Source organism: Malaya genurostris, chromosome 3 (assembly GCF_030247185.1).
Source record: "Malaya genurostris strain Urasoe2022 chromosome 3, Malgen_1.1, whole genome shotgun sequence".
Lineage (NCBI taxonomy): Eukaryota > Metazoa > Arthropoda > Insecta > Diptera > Culicidae > Malaya > Malaya genurostris.
This window is the reverse complement of record NC_080572.1, coordinates 212,643,347-212,652,647: the sequence shown is the minus strand read 5'-3', so window position 1 is coordinate 212,652,647 and position 9,301 is coordinate 212,643,347.

The following is a 9,301-nucleotide window of genomic DNA, read 5'->3' as shown; positions in this document are numbered from 1 at the left end:
CCATTATTTGGAGGAGATTCCCGTATAATGCTCTGCGTAGGAACAGAATCTGGGCAAACTTTCCTAGCAAAGTCAAATATCCATCGGTTCGAGTATTCATCACTCTCATTGCCCACGTTACGATTCCTCATTCGTCTGGCCGTGTTCCAAAGAGTGCTCATTGAGGTATCTCTTGACAAACCTTCGACAAAATGTCTCCAATAGCTACATTTTTTGGCTCGAAGTATGCTCTTGTACTTGGTTTCTAAAACCATAAGTTTTTCAAAATTCTGAGGAGTTCCTCCTCCCCGTTTTAGAAACGTCTTGCAAGCATTTTGTTTTGCGAGTTTAGACTCTGAGCACTCTTTGTCCCACCAGGGGTTGGGAGGCCTTCTGTTAGTCGTTGGCCCAGGAAAGCGTTTAGTTTGGGATTGTTCTGCTGCCTCCAGAATCGAACAAATGAGGAAGTCATATTCTTCAAGTGGAGGGAGCTCTTCCATTGAATTCAAAATACTAGAGATACTACTTTGGTATTTAATCCAGTCGATATTTTTTGTCAAATCATATGGAATACTAGCGGAAGTAGCAATGCAATTGCTACTGCTAATTGAGATGATGATTGGTAAATGATCGCTACCGTGTAAATCAGGCAGTATTTTCCAGGTGCAATCTAGTCGAATTGATGTTGAGCAAAGAGATAGATCTAATGCACTTGGGCGTGCCGGAGGTCTTGGGATCCGTGTCATGCTACCCATATTTAATACCGTCATGCTAAAATTGTCACAAATGTTTTGTATTAAAGATGATCTGCTATCATTGTAAACGGAACCCCACATAATACCGTGCGAATTTAAATCCCCCAGAATCAATCGTGGAGCAGGAAGGGCTTCAACCATTTCATTAAGCTGTTGCTGTCCAACTTGTGCTTTTGGAGGAATATAAACCGAAGCTATGCAAATATCTTTGCCTTTAATGTTTATTTGGCAAGCAACAACTTCTATACTAGAAGTTGAAGGGATGTTTAATCTATAAAAGGAATAGCATTTCTTAATTCCCAAAAGCACTCCACCATACGGAGAGTCTCTATCGAGACGTATAATGTTAAAATCATTAAAATTTAAAGCTATGTTTGAAGTAAGCCATGTTTCGCATAAAGCAAATACATCACATTTTTGACTATGCAATAATATTTTAAATGAATCAAGTTTTGGCATGATGCTTCGACAATTCCACTGCAGGACAGTGATTGTATCATTTGCGACGGGTGATAAATTATCCATCAAAAGATACAAAACCTGAGACAATTGGCCATTGAGCTGATAACTGCTTCAAAAAGGTTCTAGCTATTGGAAGGAATGCCATTATGAGAGTCTTTAAGGGTTCAGATATATTGAATGCTGAGAAAATCCATTCAACAATTTCCGAAAACTTCAGTAATCCTGTTGGTGGCTGTGAAATGGAGCCCACTGGATTATTATCTTTTTCTGTACTAGATCCTGGATTGGTTTGTGAATTTGACAAACCAGGAGGCACAGGCTTTGGTTTTGACTTTTTTTGTTTAACACGGGGATCTTTTTTTGAAGATGAAATTTTAGGTGTCTTTTTTTGGTAATTTGGAGGAAGACTTCTTTCTCTTAACTGACCCTTGGGTAGTGATAAACGAATTACCTTCACTATTTTCGTCAGAATCAGAGTCCTCTGGTTCCTCTAGATTTGAAAACCCGTTTTCGGTTTCCAAAGGGGGGACATCAATGACCGTTTTAAGCATTTCTGCATATGTGCGCTTAGACCGTGCTTTTAAAGAAAGCTTAATTTTGTCTTTGTGCACTTTAAATGCAGTGCATACTGAAATATCATCATGAGGACTATTCCCACAATAAATACATTTTTCAATTTCCTTGTTGCAATCATTATCTTTATGAGGCCCTTCACACTTAATACATTTTGATTTATTACTACAGTAAGTAGCTGTGTGGCCGAATTTTTTGCAGTTCGTACAATTCATTACATTTGGAACAAAAAGCCGAACAGGGAGGCGAATTTTATCGACATAGACATGGGACGGCAACGCAGACCCGGCAAATGTCACTCGAAACGAGTCTGATAGGCGATAAACTTTTTTTTCCTCTTCATGAACTACTGAGTACAGTTGTTTGCACTCCAGTATTTTCACACCCTCAAGCATAGAGTTCTTGAAACGACCAACACCATGCTTGAGTAAATCATCTACCGAAAGACTCGCTTCGGTAACAACACCGTCAATTTCGACATCTTTGGAGGGTATGTAAACTTTATACTCTTTATTGAAATGTTCCGAAGAGACAATATCATTCGCGTGTTTCAAATTATTTACCACAACACGAATTTTATCGTTATTTACTTTTATGATCTCTTTGATTGAAGAGTATCGTGATGTCAAACCTTTATTAATTTGAAAAATGTTTAATGGCTTTGATATACGTCTAAAAAAGACTATCCAAGGCCCAGAAGAGCTCTCCTGATATTTTTTCGTTCGTGGGGGTATCGGATTCATGCTAGGATTTACGTCCATGGATTCATCCATTACATTAAAATTTTTAACTAAACTTTAAAATAAAATTTGAAACCAACACTACACAGTACTCAATCAAAAGGAAAAGAAAAAACTTCTACCTTGAAATTGTTGTCTATCTCCGTTGCACTGCCGTGTAGATCCTCGTTGCTCTAGATGTTCTTGTTGGATGCTGATTGTTGGATGTGATGCTACTGCTACCTGACATCCAGCACCACTCGAATTCCGATTTGCTTTCGTCTTCGCCAGCTGTAACCAGCGCAGGTCACCGGTGTATACCTGCGTGTTGTATGGCAGTGGAAAGACCGAGTTGTCTTGTCTCCTTCTTCCTAGTGCTCCGCACCGATATGCTTCTGCACCGAAGTGCCTTCGCACCGGTGTGCCTTTGCACTCTCCTGCTTTTATGTGCCTTTGCACTCTTCCTCTTCGATGTGCCTTTGCACTCTCCTGCTCAGCACTTGTGGCTGTATATTGCGGCCTGGGTAGAGTTTGGGAAACGCCCTTTGTTGTTTCCTTCACCAGCTTGGCCCAGCACTAGGGCTCTCTTATGCAGCACGACTATACGTTTTAACGGCTGCTGCCAACAGGTCTCTACCTGTAGTTCAACCGTTGTCGTATTTAACGCGTGTAAACCAACCAGCGTTATTAAACTGTACGCTTCTATACACAACCTTCTCGGTTGAACGGCTATTACTGAATGAGACTCTAGCACTGGTGTCCATTCTATGTTAAATGAACCATGCCTGTTTTTTTATTGCTGCGTGATATCCGTCACTCTTTGATAGCACCGATTGAATCTTGTGAAGAGTTACTAGTGATCGTTCTTTGATACGATAAAAGCCATCCTTGTTAGCTACTGTGGTCATGTTAAATGCGCAGGGAATTTTGTACATGCATTTAGGAGCATTTACGCACGCATTCTACACCAGACGCTTTTGGTGTCACGGGTTGCTCAACTACAGTACTATTACACTGGGGAATCTAGGTTTATTTTATTTATGATTTGAGGCGGCAACATAGCTCAAACTTTTAAAATGTATGATATGAACGAGAATTAAGACGAAATTAAATTCCAAAATAAGACGCTTGAAATTCCAAACACATGAATTGAGCGAACACTAAGGGTATCCGAGGCTCCGATCAAAAGTCGAGTTTTCTGGTTCTATTACCTTTCTATAGAGAAAAGCAAAACCATTAGTTAAAGTGAGATCTGCTGTCTCTGTTCGATATATTGACTTTGTATGTGTCTGTGTGACAAATATTGTCACTCACTTTTCTCGGAGATGACTCAACCGATTTTCACAAACTTAGATTCAAATTGAAGGTCTCATGATTCCATACAAAGTTCCACAATTTCACTTGGATCCAACTCCCGGTTCCGAAATTATAGGGTGATATGCAGAAGTAGAAGAAACGAGGAAATAATGCCTCATAAATATAAAAAAAATGTCGCTCACTTTTCTCGGAGATGGCTGAACCGATTTTCACAAACTTAGATTCAAATAAAATGTGTTATGGTCTTATACAAAGTCATTCAACTTTCGGTTGAATCCAAATTCCGGTTCCGGAATCACAGTGTGTTATGAACCAAAAATGTGAAAATAATGTAACTCACTTTTCTCGGAGATGGCTAAACGATTTCCACAAACTTAAAGTTTTCATTCGGCTTAATCCCACTAGGTATTAAAACAGGTTTTTTCTTTGGTTTTGCTTTTTAGAGCCGAAGTAAAGATTTTGTATTCGATTTTATCACAGTTCTTTGACTGAAACGACTTTTCTGTAACCGGAAATATAAATTGGCAAGAAATCGAAAATTGGGTTCAAACCTGGATCACCTCAAAAGACGAGAAAGGCTATAGCAGGATAAGCATGTGAAATCTGCCCCCAAAGGGAATTCATATTGTTATACCAGATTCGAAAGGTCATAGGCTGGAAACAATTTTCTCAACCCTTTCAACCCTTTAACTGCCATATTGACGGAGCTAGGGTGGTTCTATTGATTTTTATTTTATTTGACTTATGAAGAAACTGCTCCTCCGAAAAATTTGAAAAAAATCAGGTATGTTTAAGGTATTATGGGGATGCTTTACATTTTTTTTCAAAATTTTTGAATATGTATTTCTTTCATTAAAAAATACTAAAAAATTTTGAAACATATTTTCCCTCTCTTCCAATTTTTGCACCACCCTGGATTTTTTAGTGATAAATAAAGAATTGTTGGACGTGTTAAAATGGTATGTTTTCATATTTTTTAAAAATGTGGACGACCAAAATATTTAATTTTTTTCTAAAAAATAAATAACAGTCGACCATGCGTTCCCATCAAATTCTGAGAGAAGGAAACGCATGGTGCTTTATCTTAGCAGTTTCTAGTAGTAGTCGACCATGCGTTCCCATAAAGTTCTCTTAAAAGGGAAACGCATGGAGCTTTGTTCTAGTAATTTATGATGCAACTCAAGTGCAGGGCTTAGAAATCAAAGTAACGAAAAGAAGGAAATGAGTATCAACCTTTGCATAATACATACACGATCATACTCCGGGTACAACCTAGAAAGCTACAAAGCAAGAACTTACTGGTATGTGGTTTATATATGAATGGTAGTAATATATGAACGTTGCGAGTATCACACATATGCAGTTCGGTTACGGCAGTCAAGAACTAGAACGAGTGACTGTATATAATTCGATGATTCGATAGTGTTTCATGAAATGGTCAAATCGTTTTGCACTGTTGGGTCTCGTACAACGCGGTTTTCTTTTTGCCAGCTCTGTACATTTCACTAAATACATAGCGAGTTGAAACAGCAGTGAATTTAATTTTTTCTTTTTTTATATTGGTGTCAAACAAAAGTGGCCACTGATGAAGGTTGGAATCGATTTCTTAGAATTGTTTTTCCATAAATACGAAATATTTCTTAAGGCAATTTACATAAGTTGTTCTTCGCCGTAGCATCACTTTTACATAGAATTCTTATCCTAATATAATACTAATATAGTCACATCAATTTGAGTTTAATAAAGCATATTCCTCTTATTTTTAAATATCATATTATTTAAACCAAACGATGAACTGCTATAAATTTTAAAATAAGCTGAAATTTTTATACATTTTGTGGTTGATTTCATAACCCACTTGGAGTTTTTTTTATCAGCACATCATTTTTAATAAAATTTTGCTTTTGGATGAACTAATGGACGCAGTAGGAGTCAGAACTAAGACTCAAAAGGGTCAATTATTAAATTGAAACTTCAATTGTCTTTATGAAATGATTAAGAAGTTTCATGTAAGAAAGGTCACGAAAAAATTTCTGTAAATTATTGACTGTATTTTTCATTTAAATAAGAAATGGGATAAAAATGTTATAAAAATTCATTGCTGTTTCAATGCACACATTTTCTCTCTGATTCTTTTCGTTTATTCTATAGAATTATCATCGCCACTTGGTAGCTGTTCTGATTTAAGCATTTCTGACAATATTTTTGCCGGTCTTACAATTCTGGATAAAAACCGAGCATAAGGAAAGGTAGTGAATAATGGCGGCCTCGTGTGAACAGCAACCAACAGTTCTATTGCCAATAACGCATTCACAACAACGGCGCTGGATTCCCAAATATCCAGTCGAATTTGTAGTGTACTCGATATAGTACTTGTAAGCTTTTACAAATTAGACTTATTACCGGCCCGAATAGTTTTTTTGTGATCTGTGTGTTTCAATTGGGTCATCTCGTGATAAAGCTTTAAGTCCAAAATTACTTGGCAGAACATCCTTTTCAAAAGCTTCTATTCCAGAGCTACGATATTCCGATACTTGTTGCTCTCGTTCTCGGATTGATAATATTATCTTATTAGAACTTCCCGTTCGCAATTTGAACAAAATTATTAAACTTGTAAAAACCTGGAAGCGTTCCTCTGAGAGTGAAAATCACTTACTGAGTTAATTATGTATTCTCAGATATTTTCTGGAAAATATGGAGCTTTCAACACAATATGCCCAAAAATTAAAGAGATCGATTCAGCGAATCAAGTGTTTAATAGACATGGTCGATAAATGCTTGATTTGAAATTATGCAAAGGTTATAACTCAAAAACGAAAAATAACGCATCACTATTTTTTTATATCTGTTGTTGTTTCAAATTTTAGAATAAATATAAAAATATATAGCGCTATCAGTCTACAAACCATGAAAACCATCATGAAGATATTCGATTGACGTTTTCAAACACAAAATTCCAACTTTATCTTTATCACACATTTTTCCAGAAAACTATAGACATCCCTCGATAACATATCTTTATGATAACTTTTGACGCTGTAATGAAATCTTCATTCTTTCTTTCACTATTCTTTCATTACATCCATCAGCAACACATAAAAAACAGACACCCGCTCTAGTTCTTGACTTCCGTAACCGAACTGCATATGTGTGATACTCGCAACGTTCATATATTACTACCATTCATATATGAATCACATAACAGTAAGTTCTTGCTTTGTAGCTTTCTAGGTTGTACCCGAAGTATGATCGTGTATGTATTATGCAAAGGTTGAAACTCATTTCCTCCTTTTCGTTACTTTGATTTCTAAACCCTGCGCTTGAGTTGCATAAACTTCTAGAAAAAAGCACCATGCGTTTCCTTCTCTCAGAATTTGATGGGGACGCATGGTCGACTGTTATTATTTTTTTAGAAAAAAATCAAATTTTTTGGTCGTCCACATTTTTAAAAAATATGTAAACATACCACTTTAACATGTCCAAAAATTCTTTATTTATCACTAAAAAATCCAGGGTGGTGCAAAAATTGGAAGAGGGAAAAAATATGTTTCAAATTTTTCTAGTATTTTTTAAAGAAAGAAATACATCTTCAAAAATTTAAAAAAAAAATGTGAAGCATCCCCATAATGCCTTAAACATGCCTGATTTTTTTCAAATTTTTCGGAGAAGCAGTTTCTTCAAAAATCAAATAAAATAAAAATCAATAGAACCACCCTAGCTCCGTCAATATGGCAGTTAAAGGGTTGAAACTTTGAGAAAATTGTATACAGTCTATGACCTTTCGAATGTGGTATAACAATATGAATTCCCTTTGGGGGCAGATTTTACATGCTTATCCTGCTATAGCCTTTTTTCGAGATGGAATTCGGAAATTGCCTGAGAGATGGAAAAAATTAGTAACTAGCGATAGACGATACTTCGATTAATTTTTAAATTCTTTTTATTAAGATATAAATAGATTTTTGACTAAAAAAACGAAATCAATTAATTTGTGCTCCCAACAATATTGAGGGTCCTCTATTCTGAGGGGCTTCTGCTCTATAGAGAAAGGTAAAAAGTTAGCATGAACCATTTTGAATTATGCAGGTACGTATAAAAACATCCCTGCTAACCTTTTTGACGCTCCTCCAAATTGAAGAGAACGTGCACCATAAGCACCTCAGTTTGGTCGGATCATGTCCAGAACTCGGTTTCAGTATTTAGCCCCAATTCTAGAACTAAGTTACAAGAATTTAGTTCCAGAATCCAAATTCCAGATCCAGAATCCATTTCTAGAAACCCGGAATCCTGGCTCATAATTCAGTTCTGGCCGTAGAAATCTATATAAGAATCTTGGTTCAGAATTCGGTTCCAGTTCTAGAATCTAGGTCAGAATTTAGTTTTGGATTCAGATTCAGAATTCAATTACAGGACCCAGTTGCTGAGTCCAGGTTCAAAATTCAGCACCAGAATCCAGGTACAGAACGTAGTTCAAGAATTATTTTCTATTTTTTGGTTCCAGAACCCAGGCGCAGATATTAGTTACAGAATCTTGGTCTATTCCATCATCATTGTAAAAACTATATGATTTTAGTTAATTAGCTCATTTTAGAATCACTAAACATATCCCAAAGAAACAACTGCAATATTTTCGTAAATTAATGATTGAAGAACTATTTAATATATTATTCCATTGAAATGCTAGTCTCAGGGTTAATGTAATTCCGAGTGCTGTTCTGCGATCGGGAAATCGTTTGCCCTCGTTGATTTCGCCTTGCGGAAGAATATTTTTGTCGTGAATAAGTCGTACTTAAGGCCATCGTCCAAGTACCATGCGCGCGGAATTTTTCGAGTCCTATCAAAAATAGCTCTGAAAAATGAGTGTTTTGTGATCTTTCACAATTATCTGGAAAAATAATGCGATGATATAATTTTTTTTCAAATAAACCTTATGCTGGCTACAAGGATCATATTCGGACACATTTTTGGAAAACCTTTTCACGCTTTTCATGGAAAATCAACGAATTTCATATAAGCGATTTCGTTGAAAATTTTGAAATTCGTTGATTTTCTATGAAAAGCGTGAAAAGGTTTTCCAAAAATGTGTCCGAATGTAACCTTTGTAGCCATCATACACTGAAATGAAAATCTTATTTATAATCATTAGATTTGTCATATGAATAATATGCAGAATATAATTTATAGAAGTTATATGGAAACTTATAATCTTTATTTAAAGCGTACGATCTAAATAGACGTTACCATAATGAAAGTTTTAAGATTATCCTATATAATGTATATGAAAATCCGATGAAACCTAACTCGTTACATAATTTATATTAATTGGATATGTCTTATGAATCGTACGCAGATGGTATTTCACGAAAGACATATGACAGCTTATGACCTTTAATGGAACTCTACATAAAATCTAAATGATGTTCAATAAATTTTATGTCTTCGTAATATTTATGATATTGATAAAAATACCATATACAAGTTAAGCAAAAAGTCGAT